The sequence below is a fragment of the Orcinus orca genome, chromosome 12 (assembly GCF_937001465.1).
Source record: "Orcinus orca chromosome 12, mOrcOrc1.1, whole genome shotgun sequence".
Taxonomy (NCBI): Eukaryota; Metazoa; Chordata; class Mammalia; order Artiodactyla; family Delphinidae; genus Orcinus; species Orcinus orca.
The window spans coordinates 32,789,129-32,805,090 of NC_064570.1; the positions used below are offsets into that span (position 1 = coordinate 32,789,129).

A 15,962-nucleotide genomic window follows, 5' to 3' on the forward strand; every position below is an offset into this window, starting at 1 on the left:
CAGGGAGTCACAATGATGTTCTTTCATGACTAAGGCAAGAAAATTTTAGTTATTACTCCCATTGTCACTCACTGATCGTGTCAATATTCCTTCTATATTACATGAAAGAATCTAAAATATCCCTTCTGTCCAGTCCACATGCTAACATAACTTCATAAGTAGGCTGACGTTAAGTTCATGACTGTGGTTAAGCACACAGGCTGTAATATCATCCTGGGTTCAAATCCTGGCTCTGCCCTTTATTAGCTGTATAACCTTGGACAAGGTGATACTGTCCATCAATTTCCTCATTCGTAAAGTGGTAGCAATGACAATATCGACGGCATTGGCATGAGGTTACTGTGGAAGCTTGAGGAGTTAAAGGATGCAAAGCACTTAGAATGGTATCTGGCATGTGTCAAGTAATAAATAAACGTTAGCTACTCTCACTCAAAATGTTATGTTCGGTAACATATATTGGTTCTAACCACAGGCCACCTGACAATGCACTTCTGTGTGGCACCGAGCTGGCTCTCCATTGGGCTAGGAGTACATTCTTTATGTTAACCACCCAGAAGACTAGCCAGCAACAAAGAACATTGATGCCTAAGTCTCTGTCAAATAATTAAACTCTGTAGATATGCCTGTGCATTTGACATTTGAGCCTGACATCAAGATGGATACAGCACCCAACCATCCCTTGCGATCCTTTCTGGGTTAAGTTAGACTGTCAGAAAGTTATGAAATTGATCATATTAACTTAATTCTTAAGGGAAATTTCATTTCTTAAATTGCTTTTAACATCTTTATTCGAGTAAAATTGCTTTACAATGTTTTGTTAGTTTTTGCTGTAAAACAAAGTGAATCTGCTATATGCATACATATATCGCCATATCCCCTCCCTCCCTCCCATGCTCCCTACCCCACCCCTCTAGGTGGTCACAAAGCACCGAGCTGATTTCCCTGTGCTATGCAGCTGCTTCCTACTAGCTATCTATTTTACGTTTGGTAGTGTATATATGTCAGTGTTACTCTCCCACTTCATCCCAGCTTACACTTCCCACTCCCCATGTCCACAAGTCCATTCTCTATGTCTGCGTCTTTCTTTATTCCTGTCCTGCCCCTACGTTCCTCAGAACCTCTTTTTTTTTAAATTCCATATATAGGTGTTAGTATACGGTATTTGTTTTTGTCTTTCTGACTTAAGTCACTCTGTATGACAAACACTAGGTCCATCCACCTCACTACAAATAATTCAATTTTGTTTCTTTTTATGGCTAAGTAATATTCTATTGTGTATATGTGCCAATCTTCTTTATCCATTCATCTGTCGATGGACACTTAGGTTGCTTCCAGGTCCTGCCTAATGTAAATAGTGCTGCAATGAACATTGTGCTACATGACTCTTTTTGAATTATGGTTTTCTAAGGGTATATGCCCAGAACTGGGATTGCTGGGTCATATGGTAGTTCTATTTTTAGTTTTTTAAAGAACCTCCATACTGTTCTCCATAGTGGCTGTATCAATTTACATTCCCACCAACAGTGCAAGAGAGATCCCTTTTCTCCACACCCTCTCCAGCATTTATTGTTTGTAGATTTTTTGATGATGGCCATTCTGACTGGTGTGAGGTAGTATCTCATTGTAGTTTTGATTTGCATTTCTCTAATGATTAGTGATGTTGAGCATTCTTTCATGTGTTTGTTGGCAATCAGTATATCTTCTTTGGAGAAATGTCTGTTTAGGTCTTCTGCCCATTTTTGGATTGGGCTGTTTGTGTTTTTGATGTTAAGCTTCATGAGCTGCTTGTATATTGTGGAGATTAATCCTTTGTCAGATGCTTCATTTGCAAATATTTTCTCCCATTCTGAGGGTTGTCTTGTTGTCTTGTTTATAGTTTCCTTTGTTATGCAAAAGCTTTTAAAGTTTCATTAGGTCCCATTTGTTTACTCTGGCTTTTATTTCCATTTCTCTAGGAGGTGAGTCAAAAAGGATCTTGCTGTGATTTATGTCATAGAGTTCTGCCTAGGTTTTCCTCTAAGAGTTTTATAGTGTCTGACCTTACATTTAGGTCTTTAATCCATTTTGAGTTTATTTTTGTGTATGGTGTTAGGAAGTGTTCTAATTTCATTCTTTTACATGTAGCTGTCCAGTTTTCCCAGCACCACTTATTGAAGAGGCTGTCTTTTCTCCATTGTATATTCTTGCCTCCTTTATCAAAAATGAGGTGATAAAGTGGGTTTATCTCTGGGCTTTCTATCCTGTTCCATTGAGCTATATTTCTGTTTTTGCTCCAGTACCATACTGTCTTGATTACTGTAGCTCTGTAGTATAGTCTGAAGTCAGAGAGCCTGATTCCTCCAGCTCCGTTTTTCTTTCACAAGATTGTTTTGGCTATTCAGGGCCTTTTGTGTTTCCATGCAAATTGTGAAATTTTTTGTTCTAGCTCTGTGAAAAATGCCATTGGTAGTTTGAAAGGGATCGCATTGAATCTGTAGATTGTTTTGGGTAGTATAGTCATTTTCACAATGTTGATTCTTCCAATCCAAGAACATGGTATACCTCTCCATCTGTTTCTATCATCTTTAATTTCTTTCATCAGTGTCTTATACTTTTCTGCATACAGGTCTTTTGTCTCCTTAGGTAGGTTTATTCCTAGGTATTTTATTCTTTTTGTTGAAATGGTAAATGGGATTGTTTCCTGAATTTCTCTTTCAGATTTTCATCATTATTGTATAGGAATGCAAGAGATTTCTGTGCATGAATTTTGTATCCTGCTACTTTACCAAATTCATTGATTAACTCATGTAGTTTTCATTGATTAACTCAAGTAGTTTTCCTAACATCTTTAGGATTTTCTATGTATAGTATCATGTCATCTGCAAACAGTGACAGCTTTACTTCTTCTTTTCCTATTTGGATTCCTTTATTTTCATTTTCTTCTCTGTTTGCTGTGGCTAAAACTTACAAAACTACGTTGAATAATAGTGGTGAGAATGGACAACCTTGTCTTGTTCCTGATCTTAGTGGAAATGGTTTCAGATTTTCAGCATTGAGAATGATGTTGGCTGTGGGTATGTCATATGTGGCCTTTATTATGTTGAAGTAAATTCCCTCTATGCCTACTTTCTAGAGTGTTTTTATCATAAATCGGTGTTGAATTTTGTCAAAAGCTTTTTCTGCATCTATTGAGATGATCATATGGTTTTTCTCCTTCAGTTTGTTAACATGGTGTATCACATTGATTGGTTTGCATACGTTGAAGAATCCTTGCATTCCTGGGATAAACGCCACTTGCTTATGGTGTATGATCCTTTTAATGTGCTGTTGGATTCTGTTTGCTAGTATTTTGTTGAGGATTTTTACATCTACGTCCATCAGTGATATAGGCCTGTAGTTTCCTTTTCTTGTGACAACTTTGTCTGGTTTTGGTATGAGGGTGATGGTAGCCTTGTAGAAGGAGTTTGGGAGTGTTCCTCCCTCTGCTATATTTGGGAAGAGTTTGAGAAGGATAGGTGTTAGCTCTTCTCTAAATGTTTGATAGAATTCACCCGTGAAGCTATCCAGTACTGGGCTTTAGTTTGTTGGAAGAATTTTAATCACAGTTTCAATTTCAGTGCTTGTGACTGGTCTGTTCATATTTTCTATTTCTTCCTGTTTCAGACTCGGAAGGTTGTGCTTTTGTAAGAATTTGTCCACTTCTTCCAGGTTGTCTATTTTATTGGCATATAGTTGCTTGTAGTAATCTCTCATGATCCTTTGTATTTCTGCAGTATTAATTATTACTTCTCCTTTTTGATTTCAAAGTCTGTTGATTTGAGTCTTTTCCCTTTCTTTCTTGATGAGTCTGACTTATGGGTTATCAATTTTGTTTATCTTCTCAAAGAACCAGCTTTTAGTTTTATTGATCTTTGCTATTATTTCCTTCATTTCTTTTTCATTTATTTCTGATCTGATCTTTATGATTTCTTTCCTTCTGCTAACTTTGGGGGTTTTTTGTTCTTCTTTCTCTAATTGCTTTAGGTGTAAGGTTAGGTGTTTATTTGAGATGTTCCTTGTTTCTTGAGGTAGGATTGTATTGCTACAAACTTCCCTGTTAGAACTGCTTTTGCTGCATCCCATAGGTTTTGGGCCATCGTGTTTTCATTGTCATTTGTTTCTCAGTATTTTTTGACTTCCTCTTTGATTTCTTCAGTGATATCAGTAGTGTAATGTTTACCCTCAGTGTGTTCATATTTTTTACATTTTTTCCCTGTAATTTATATCTAGTCTCATAGCATTGTGGTTGGAAAAGATATTTGATACAATTTCAATTTTCTTAAATTTACCAAGGCTTGATTTGTGACCCAAGATATGATCTATCCTGGAGAATGTTCCATGAGCACTTGAGAAGAACGTGTACTCTGTTGTTGTTGGATGGAATGTCCTATAAATATCAATTACATCCATCTTGTTTATTGTGTCATTTAAAGCTTGTGTTTCGGGGGCTTCCCTGGTGGCGCAGTGGTTGAGAGTCCGCCTGCAAATGCAGGGGACATGGTTTCGAGCCCTCGTCCAGGAAGATTCCACATGCCGTGGAGCAATTTAGCCTGTGTGCCACAACTACTGAGCCTGCGCTCTAGAGCCCGCGAACCACAACTGCTGAGGCCCGCACACCTACAGCCCGTGCTCTGCAACAAGAGATGCCACCACAATGAGACACCTGCGCACCGCAATGAAGAGTAGTCCCCGCTCGTCACAACTAGAAATAGCCCATGAGCAGCAACAAAAAAGACCCAACGCAGCCAAAAATTAAATAAATAAAAAAATTAAATTAAAGGAAAAAAAAAGCTTGTGTTTGCTTATTTATTTTCATTTTGGATGATCTGTCCATTGGAGAATGTGGGGTGTTAAAGTTCCCTACTATGATTGTGTTACTGTCAATTTCCCCTTTTATGGCTATTAGCATTTACCTTACATATTGAGGTGTTCCTATGTTGGGTGCTTAAATATTTATAATTGTCATATGTTCTTCTTGAACTGATCTCTTGATTGTTACGTAGTGTCCTTCTTTGTGTCTTGTAATAATCTTTATTTTAAAGTCTATTTTGTTTGATATGAGAATTGCTATTCCAGATTTCTTTTGATTTCCATTTGCATGGAATGTTTTTTTCCATCCCCTCACTTTCAATCTATATGTGTCCCTAGGTCTGAAGTGGGTTTCTTGTAGACAACATATGTACAGGTCTTGTTTTTGTATCCATTCAACCAGTCTATGTCTTTTGGTTGGAGCATTTACTCCATTTACATTTAAGGTAATTATCAATATGTGTGTTCCTATTACCATTTTCTGAATTGTTTTGAGTTTGTTATTGTAGGTGTTTTCCTTCTCTTGTGTTTCCTGGCTAGAGAACTTCCTTTAGCATTTGCTGTAAGGCTGGTTTGGTGGTGCTGAATTCTCTTAACTTTTTCTTGTCTATAAAGGTTTTAATTTCTCCATCGAATCTAAATGATATCCTTGCCAGGTAATCTTGGTTGTATGTTTTCCCCTTTCATCACTTTAAATATGCCATACCACTCTCTTCTGGCTTGCAGAGTTTCTGCTGAAAGATCAGTTGTTAATCTTATGAGGATTCCCTTGAATGTTATTTGTTGCATTTCCCTTGCTGCTTTGAATATTTTTTCTTTGTATTTAATTTTTGATAGTTTAATATGTGTCTTAGCGTATTTCTCCTTGGATTTATCCTGTATAGACTCTCTGCATTTCCTGGAGTTGATTGACTATATCCTTTCCCATGTTAAGGGAGTTTTCAACTGTAATCTCTTCAAATATTTCCTTGGACAGTTTCTTTTTCTCTTCTTCTTCTGGGACCCCTGTAATTTGAATGTTGGTCTGTTTAATATTGTCCCTGAAGTCTGTGAGACTGTCCTCACTTCTCTGCATTCTTTTTTCTTTATTCTGTTCTGTAGTAGTTATTTCCACTATTTTATCGTCCAGGTCACTTAACCATTCTTCTGCCTCAGTTATTCTGCTACTGATTCCTTCTGAAGAATTTTTAATTTCATTTATTGTGTTGTTCCTCATTGTTTGCTCTTTAGTTCTTCTAGGTCTTTGTTAAACGTTTCTTGTATTTTCTCCATTGTATTTCCAAGATTTTGGATGATCTTTACTAGCATTACTCTGAATTCTTTTTCAGGTAGACTGCTTATTTCCTCTTCATTAGTTTGGTCTGATGGGTTTTTATCTTGCTCCTTCATCTGCTGCATATTTCTCTGTCTTCTCATTTTGTTTAACTTACTGTTTTGGGGTCTCCTTTTTGTAGGCTGCAGTTTCGTAGCTCCCGTTGTTTTTAGTGTCTGCCCCCAGTGGCTAAGGTTGGTTCAGTGGCTTGTGCTGGCTTTCCGGTGGAGGGGACTGGTACCTGTGTTCTGGTGGGTGGGACTGTATCTTGCCTTTCTGGTGGGCAGGCCTGCGTCCGGTGGTGTATTTTGGGGTGTCTGTGAACTTAGTATGATTTTAGGCAGCCTCTCTGCTAATGGGTGGAGTTGTGTTCCTGTCTTGCTAGTTGTTTGGTATGGGGCATCCAGCACTGGAGCTTGCTGGCCATTGGGTGGAGCTGGGTCTTAGCATTGAGAGAGAGATCTCTGCGAGAGCTCTTTCCAGTTGATGCTACGTGAAGCCGGGAGGTCTCTGGTGGTCCAATGTCCTGGACTCAGCTCTCCCACCTTGGAGGCTCAAGCTTGACACCCAGCTGGAGCACCAAGACCCTGTCAGCCACACAGTTGTCTCTGCACTGCTCCCCTGCTGAAAGCGTCACAATATGGGGACCAACTCAGCCTCCAAGTTCCCTTCCTCAGGATGGGGATCTTCCAGGAGCTCCATCATCTCAGCAGCACAGCCCTCACACCTGACTCCTCTCATGCCTGTGCACTCACCCCTCCACATATCACTATTGAGTGAAAATTTTAAGTCTGTATCCTTAATGTGGAAGAAATACACAAATAATAGTACTAGTTATGCTTGCAGATATTACACTTCCTGCTATCTGAAGTCTTTATGTAAGGATTGCATTAAAATGTTCTCTGAGAATTCATTGCCAAGAAAATGTTTGTCTTGAAAATTTGGAAGCTGTCCTTTGTTAGGCAAGGAAACTGTATAATTTAACATTTTCTCTTTTGCCCTAATTATCTGAAAATTCTGAATTAAGTGTTCAACTGCAATAACTAACTCATTCCAGATGAACAATAAATGTGCACTTCAATATTTTTCTGGTTCAGTTAAATTTTCTTTTGTCAGTTTAACGTTGTGTTTTGTTACGTATACTACCTTGACACTTTTCTTGGAAGTAAGTGGAAGTACAAAAAGGAACGTCTTTAAAAACGATGGTAATATATTCATTTATTTTATCATCTGTTCATTCATTTGCTCATCTAGTATTATCTAGTATTATTGAGCACCAACCCTGCCAAGTACCTAGGAAAGAATGAAAAATTAGTCTGTAAACCTGTAGCATAAAAGCATGAGGAAGGGAATATTTAAGAAAATTATTGGGTTTTCAGATCATTGTGTGAAACCCATGTTATTAAAATCATTTCTCTGAACCTCTGTTAACTCATGCTCCTTTGAAAACTGCCTTCTAATCTGTGAATGTAAAATGAAGCTGCTAATTTTTTAACAAAGAGATCAAAAAATCTTACAACTAAATGAATGAAAAACACTTTACATTAATTGCCTTGGTTCTACACATATCTCAACAGCACTCAAGAGATTTTTTTGAACTCTTCAGAGCTGTGTTCAGAACCTTCAGTAGATTCCTTTGACTAACTTGATATTACAAAATTTTATCTTTGAAGGTGAATAATGGGCGGGTGGGAATGATGAAATGTCATTTAGAGTCAAGAGTGGTTAATGAAATCATCAATATAAAAATAATAGACTCCAAGAAGATTTCCAAAACATTTTGAAAAACATTTCACTCACGATTATGAACGTAAAACTATTTTTACCTCTTACCATAATAGTTTGAACTTAAAAGATTTTATTTTGGTATGTGAATTCCAAAGCACTGCTTAAAAATTTAAGTTACTTTGGAAGCACACATCATAGCCTGTGCTACAGAAGCTCAGAAAGGACGTGTTCTCTGGTTTCCTCAACAATGCCTTTAGCTAGCTTGATTCTGTCCTTTTCTTTCCACTCAAAAGAGCAACTTGAAAAGATTTAGTCACAGTTCTCAAAAACCTGTACAAATTGCCAAACTGCTGATTATATACATAAAAGCCCTAGGAGGTCAGAAAAAGAAGAAATTCTAACTTGCATTCTGTATACACACAAATAAATGGTAATAACAGCTCCCATTTATTGAGTCCCCAGCTTGGGCCAGATAATCTATATAAATTGTCTCATTTAATACAACCAGTATTAGAAGACATGTATTTATACTTCTCCATTTTGAGATAAGGAAACTGAACTTCAAAGAGTTGCCCAAGGATACATAGCTCTTGGCTGCGAGACCAAGATTCCAAACCAGGCCTGATTTCAAATCCCATGTGCTCAAGGACACCACCTGTTACCATTCAAAACTCTTCCTTCTATACAGAGCTCAACCATTTCTCCCATGGGAAAAGCTGGTAGGAGAGACAGTCGACAGTCAGGACTTTGTATTAAACATGCTTTGTGTTTCCTCAGGAATTTCAGAGGCTGTTACACTCACTTAACCATGTCTTTCTGGAATGAATAAACAGCAGCTGGGAAAATACATTTCTTACAGAAGTATTCTATATGCATCAGACAAGTAAAAAAAAAAAAAAAAGACCCTCAATTCCAGATGTTAACATAAAATTATCCAGATGCTACAAAATGATCATCCAGAACACCAGAGGCAAAAGAAAACCGAAGTGGAAATTAATTTCAAAAGAGAAATCAAAGTGGAGACACCAATTTGGTTTTGTGCTAAGTTACAGGAGACTGGTTATTTCTCTGTTTTTTAGAAATTACTCTCTTAAATGATGGAATAGGGTTGCAAAATTAAGTTTACTGACTTGAGTAATTAATGCACAGTCTTCAAGATAACATTCTGGGGCCTCTGTAGCATTTTGCTTATGTGTTACTTTTGGATTGAGAAAGTATAGTTCTCTCTTAGGTACCCCCAAGAGATACGATACACAAAATAAAAATTGTCATACAAATATATTTTACCTATTAATATTCCTATGTGAATGTTTAAATTTGAATCAAGAATAATTGATTATCTTTTTGTTCTTGATTTTCCTGGGAGTTTGATGTTGCTCTAGCACATAAAAGAATGACACATGCAAATACTACAAAATTCTAAGGTGTTACTTTCCTGCCACACTTTTGAAAGTTATGTGGTTCACTGGTCAAGACAGTCAAACTAGATAAGTCAAGTCCCACTTTCTACTCCCAGGCAAGAATGATCCGATTTGGCTGTTGATATGGAAGACCTTACACATATGTCTACATGATGTAAACCGTGGAGTGGGAAAATGCAAAAAGGGATAAATCATATTCCTCTCTCTCATGGAATTCAACAACTTTTAGCAATGCTCAGAAAGCAGCAGTATCTTTCAACTACTTAATGATCTATGACAGTGAGAAAAGATTTTATGTTAAATGATCAGATATAAAATACAGAGATACTTTTTAAAAGCAAATACAGAAAACATTTTTTACCTCATCTTCATTCTTGTTATCTGACTTAAAAACAAACAGATGAGCAAATGATATTTGTATTCCTATCTCTAGAAACATCCTTTTGTAGTTTTCCTTTAGGGAATTGTATATGAGGTAACCATATCACTGAGAATTACGAAGAATTTTGTTGAGTTTTGAGTCTTTGGTTGTTCTTTTACCTTCCAGTCTTCTAATAGGATGACTTGTTTACTTCTGTTTCTGCAGCTGTGAGTTCTGGACAGAGTTGTAGTGACGTTGTTTTTCAAAATAACCCCAAATCCTCATTCCAGACCAGAATATCAAAGTATTCTTTGGTTGGCATATATTTTACTGATTGCTCTTGACTTAATTATTTTATATCTTTTCAACCTTGATTTGCATTTATCTTATGCTTTACAAGTCCCCTCTTTTTAATGGATGAATATCCTATTTGTCATTATTTGATCTGCTTCCAATTTTAGAGTCTAAAGTGCCTGGAGATACTGTTTCTTTTATTATTTTAAAACAAATCTTTGTATATTCTAAGCTGATATCAGCTTCTCTCCATATTCTGCCTTTGTTTCCTCTTTTGATAAAAATCTCATTTGGCTGAAAAGTCACCTGTGCTGTTTTCAGAAATGAAAGTTAGGCACCAGCTGTGCTGTTTTTCCAGTGATAGAGATAAAATGCCCCAAACCATCTCTCCTCTCAGTACCAATGTGGAGCCTTAACCAGGGCAAGGCTGAGGGTGACTGATATCCTGGACTCCTCTCCCTGGGGAGCCTTGAAGACACTAGAGAGCCTTGGCAAACTTCAGCAGAGTGGCTCTGAGGGTAAGAAGATGGGTATAAACACGTTACATGCCCTGGATACCATTTCCCCTCATTTTGCTACTGCCCTAATGATTTGGTTTCCTGAGAACACCGTTTGCAATCCTCAGTCCAAGTTTCAATATTCTATATGGTCACAGAGAGTTGTGACCATATAAAGAGGTGTGTTTTTGTTTGTTTGTTTGCCTACATCATCTGTGTTAGTATTCAGTAAACATCAGAGGCCTAATGGAATTAACTAGAAGAGACTATGTCACAGCACCCAGACAACACAATGTAAGATGGAAGTGCTGACAAAATGTGTTACAGTGGTCCCTCATATCTGCAGGGCATTGGTTCCAGGACCAACCCCATCCCCGATACCAAAATCAGCAGATGCTCAACTCCCTTCTATAAAATGGCACAGCCCAGTCAGAACCCATGGATATGGAGTGCCAATTATAGTACTCTGCTTTGGGCTTTTTTCCCTACAGTTGTATTAGTTCTATCTTTCTATCAGTTCTCTGATGCTTTCAGCTAGCCATTGTCTCAAGAAACATGTAGACACGTTCCTTAGTGTGGAGCCCTGCTAACGATGAGTACATCCATATTCTACCAACTGGACTGCTTCATCTGTGACGGTAAGTTAGAGGTTAAACATTACTCTGTGCTTGTTTCAGGAAATTATTAAAAAGTTACCTCCCGATGGAAAGGCTGATTAGAACACTGAGAAAAAATGAAGGACTAAAACATTGCAACTCTAGTAAAAGGTCCCTCATGCTAAAGGGCACACCCCACATTACATGAGCCTTATTGGAAAAGAATTACAAAACAGGATACATTTTATAAACTAAAGTCAAATGCTTTCATTCCTTAGGCTGATAGCATCCTTATTTTTTTGTAATTTAGCAAGCACTTAGCCATAATTATTGTACAGGGAAGAATTCTGCTCCCCTAAAATCCGTTTCTGTGATATGTTTCGGCAAGGCGGGTGTTTGGTTTTTTTCTGGGTGTGGGCTTCAAATCGAATTTTTTCATTCTGAAACTGTTTTACAGCTCAATATAGGCAGCCTTTCTATTGAATTTATTCAGATATGCAGTAGCTGAAATAATCACAGTGCGTCAAAGCAACTGCTATGAGCACAGCCTGTCTCCCATTATCCCCCTCCCACATTTTCTACGTGGCACTATTCAGTTCCCTAGACAGGTCACTGCTATTCATTCTCTCTCTCTCTCTCTGTCTGTCTCTCTCTCTCTCTCTCTGTAACCAAGACTTTTCTGTGCTACGTATGCCTTTACTACCTTGTCCAAGCCTCCAAGGTGTTTTCCCTGATTTATTGAATCTCTTATCTTACCCTCACCCAAAATATAATGTCCTTTATCCCCTGCACCTAAGAGAGTGTTTGCAACATAGATGGTGATCAGTATTTGTTAATGGAAAAAAATAGCTAAATGTTGAGGACTACTCACTGGCTACATAAACCCATAACATTTATTCATAATATCAAATCATTTGGTGGTTGAACTGAAACTGTATCCTGGCCTATTTTTTTGTCCTATCTTTTTTGGTAATGAATTGGCTTTGTAGTGAATAATGTGTGAACTTCTCTACTGCAGCTAATCCAACACCAAATTTTATCTTGTTATAAGATTAATGGATGCAACATAACAAATTATAAAAAGGAAGAACAAAATGTTTTTTCATCTGCTGATAAAAAGAACAAGTGTAGAGATAAGAAAGCAAAACGGAAACACTGCTATGATTTTTTTCCCTTTAAAAACAAAGTGTTTCTTTTCCCTTTAACATAATCTTCAAGAATTTTCACCAATAATCTTACAATAAGGTAATTCATACTGAAGAGTGGATAACTACTATAAGATGGATGCCAGTTTTTTAAATATTTGAAATGCCTCTAAGAAGGTGGCAGCTGTCACTCCTGATACAACTAACATCTATTTACATGATTATGCTGCACATTTATTGGCACTGAAATGTGTGTGTAAAAACACAGATATGCTTTACATTCTATGAACCAAAACTACTCAGCTCCCAAACTTATTCCCAGTAACCAATACACCTTCAACTCCCACGTGGTTCTCCATGGTACCCAATGTAATGCCTGATTATTCATATGAAAATGCTATTTGCTATTCTCCCATCGACCAAAAATTAAGAAACAAATGCAGTACAACTCATTTTAGCTTAATGTTTACCATATAACAGTAAAAAAAAAAAAAAACTTCACTATTATAAATTATTATACTTATAAATTATCGTTTCAGTGAAGGGACTTGATTTCCTTTTAATGCTTTTGCTAAAATAATGTGTACAAGTGAGGTTATGCTGAGGACAATTTAAATTTCTGCAAATGTTTCTATTCATGCTTTGGCGTATATTAGTTAAAACCATATGAAACTGCATATTTATTGTCTAAAAATAGTCAAATATTGGCAATTTCATATGGCTCAACCTAAGAGTAAGCTTGGTTTTAGAAGGCACTTATCTGCCGAGTAAGAAAATAAATAATTCTTATTACTTAATGAAGCTGAAGAACAAATTTACCCAAGGGCAATATAATTTTCTTCTAACTTGTAATCCTGCCAGGTTGCCATTCTCCTTTGCAAAATGAATATCATGGGATTTTTGCTACCTATGATTAGAATTTAAATTGTATGTCTCATATGATTCCCAGGTAGCAGAATTCAGCAGTTACTCATTTAGGTATTTTCAATGAAAATATTTGGCTGCAGTCAGTCTGCCACAGTGCAAACTAGTACACATCCTCAGGCTAGAACGCTTTGCAGTAGATTATTCTCCAGTTTTTATTTCATAGCAGGAGACCTGGTAAAGCAGCTCCTGGTATCTTTTTAAGTTTGCCTGTAAAGTATAATCATAACTATTCCACTCCTGAGTTACTTGTCTCAAGGACTTTTGATGATAGCTCTAGTATTGAAATAGTTTCCCCAAGGATCAGAAGCTTATTTTAATAGTTTTAAGATCCTTTGTTGTATTTTCAAGTATACTTCTGCAATAAAGATAATAGTATATTATCTTTCCTCTGTGAGACTGATTAACTGACACACCCTCAGGTCCTCAGGTTTTTCCCAGGAGAGATGGTGGATGGCATTTAAATACCACACAGTGTCACACAGCCCTTGTGACCAATGGTAAACACACATTTAGACGATGGCTGATTGGACCTAAGGGTTCAGTTTATGAAGTAGAAATATTACGAGATTTGCCATCAGAAGATTTGAACTGGACCTGAACCAGAGATTAATGTTGAGAATTTACCATTATGTGACCACAAACAAGTTATTTAACCTCCATCAGTAAAATGAGAATGATAAATATTTTGGCTTCAAGTGTCTCCAAGGCTTTGATAAAGATCAGACGGAAGAGTGTATGACAAGTGATTTGTAATCAGTGAAGCACTATATCCAAAATGGTCATTGCCAACATTATTGATAACAATAACAACAGTACCCACAAATCCTCTTCCTTCCCATGGGATTTACATTTTAATTGAAGACTTAGTCCCTACTTTGGTAACATGAAAAAAAAAAATGCTGACACCATTAAGTATAGTATGACCTGCCATTCTCTCATGGAATGTTTGCTCAGGACTTCAGACTTGATTTTTAAAAGCCACAAGGTGAGTTTCAAATGCTTCTTATAATGTCCAGTGCATTTAATAGTTCTTTTTTTCCTCTTTCTGTACACAACAAATACAATTCTGTTTCATAATTTTCTAATTTCAACACGCTTTAAAGTTGGGTCTCAAAATACTGACAACACTTTCAGAGAATTTTAACATAAGTTTTTCTTTTACAAGTTGCAATGAGTACAACAAATGGAACTTGGTTTACCCAGCTTTCTTGAAATTCCTCTACAAGGTGCTCACATAATTTAAACTTGTGTACTTGTCTCTACAATATCTATACGGAAGAATAGCATTATTGGATGTATAAGCTAAAGACTGCATATATAATATTAAATCTTATTTTATCCTTTGCAAATTTTCTTATATAATAGTGAGGCTAGCACTGACCAGTCATCTCACATTTAGAGGGGAGCTTAAGCCAATGTTACCTACTAAACTAGAGTATTTACTATCCTATTATATAGGTTACAAGGAGGCATTACCATAAATGACTTAATTTGATCTTTATTATATTTATGTGAGTTGGCTGGGGCATGAATTGGGCTGTTACTCATCCGTCCAAGCCCCATGGTTAATCAGTGACACAGCTATACGTGACAGCCATATCTAGCGAACACCCTAAAAGAGAGTAAGCTGTGCCTTTGTGCCCTCTACCACAACCCCAACAAAGCAACAAACAACATACAACAGAATCCCCATAAGGTTAACAGCTGATCTTTCAGCAGAAATTCTGCAAGCAAGAAGAGTGGCAGGACATTTTTAAAGAGATGAAAGGGAAAAACCTACAACCAAGATTACTCTACCCAGCAAGGATCTCATTCACATTTGACAGAGAAATTAAAACCTTTACAGATACGCAGAAGTTAAGAGATTTCAACACCACCAAACCAGCTTTAAAACAAATGCTAAAAGAACTTCTCTAGGCAGGAAACACAAGAGAAAGAAAAAACTTACAATAACAAACCCAAAACAATTCAGAAAATGGTAATAGGAACACACATATCGATAATTACCTTAAATGTAAATGGATTAAATGTTCCAACCAAAAGACACATGCTGGTTGAATGGATACAAAAACAAGACGCATACATATGTTGTCTACAAGAGACCCACTTCAGACCTCGGGACACATACAGATTGAAAGTGAGGGTATGGAAAAAGAAATTCCATGCAAATGGAAATCAAAAGAAAGCTGCAGTAGCAATTCTTATATCAGACAAAATAGACTTTAAAACAAAGACTATTATAAGACATAAAGAAGGACACTACATAATGATCAAGGGATCAATCCAAGAATATATAACAATTGTAAATATTTATGCACCCAACATAAGAGCACGTCAACACATAAGGCAAATGCTAATAGCCATAAAAGGGGAAATCGACAGTAACACAATAATAATATGGGACTTTAACACCCCACTTTCACCAATGGACAAATCAACCAAAACAAAAATAAATAAGGAAGCACAAGCTTTAAATGACACATGAAACAAGATGGATGTAACTGATATTTATAGGACATTCCATCCAAAAACAACAGAATACACTTTCCTCTCAAGTACTCATGGAACATTCCCTAGGATAGACAATATCTTGGGTCACAAATCAAGCCTTGGTATTTAAGAAAATTGAAATCATATCAAGTATCTTTTCTGACCACAACGCTATGAGATTAGATATTGATTACAGGAAAAAAAACTGTAAAAACTATGAACACATGGAGGCTAAACAATGCACTACTGAATAACCAAGAGATCATGGAAGAAATCAAAAAATACCTAGAAACAAAACACAATGAAAACACGATGGCCCAAAACCTATGGGAGGCAGCAAAAGCAGTTCTAAGAGGGAAGTTTA

General features: G+C 36.8%; 1 protein-coding gene across 1 annotated transcript in view; it reads right to left on the reverse strand.

The window, feature by feature from the left end:
- The window catches only part of LAMA2 (laminin subunit alpha 2), a 607,678-nt gene that overhangs the window by 371,933 nt on the left and 219,783 nt on the right, over positions 1 to 15,962 (reverse strand). The gene's annotated exons all lie outside the window — the stretch shown is intronic.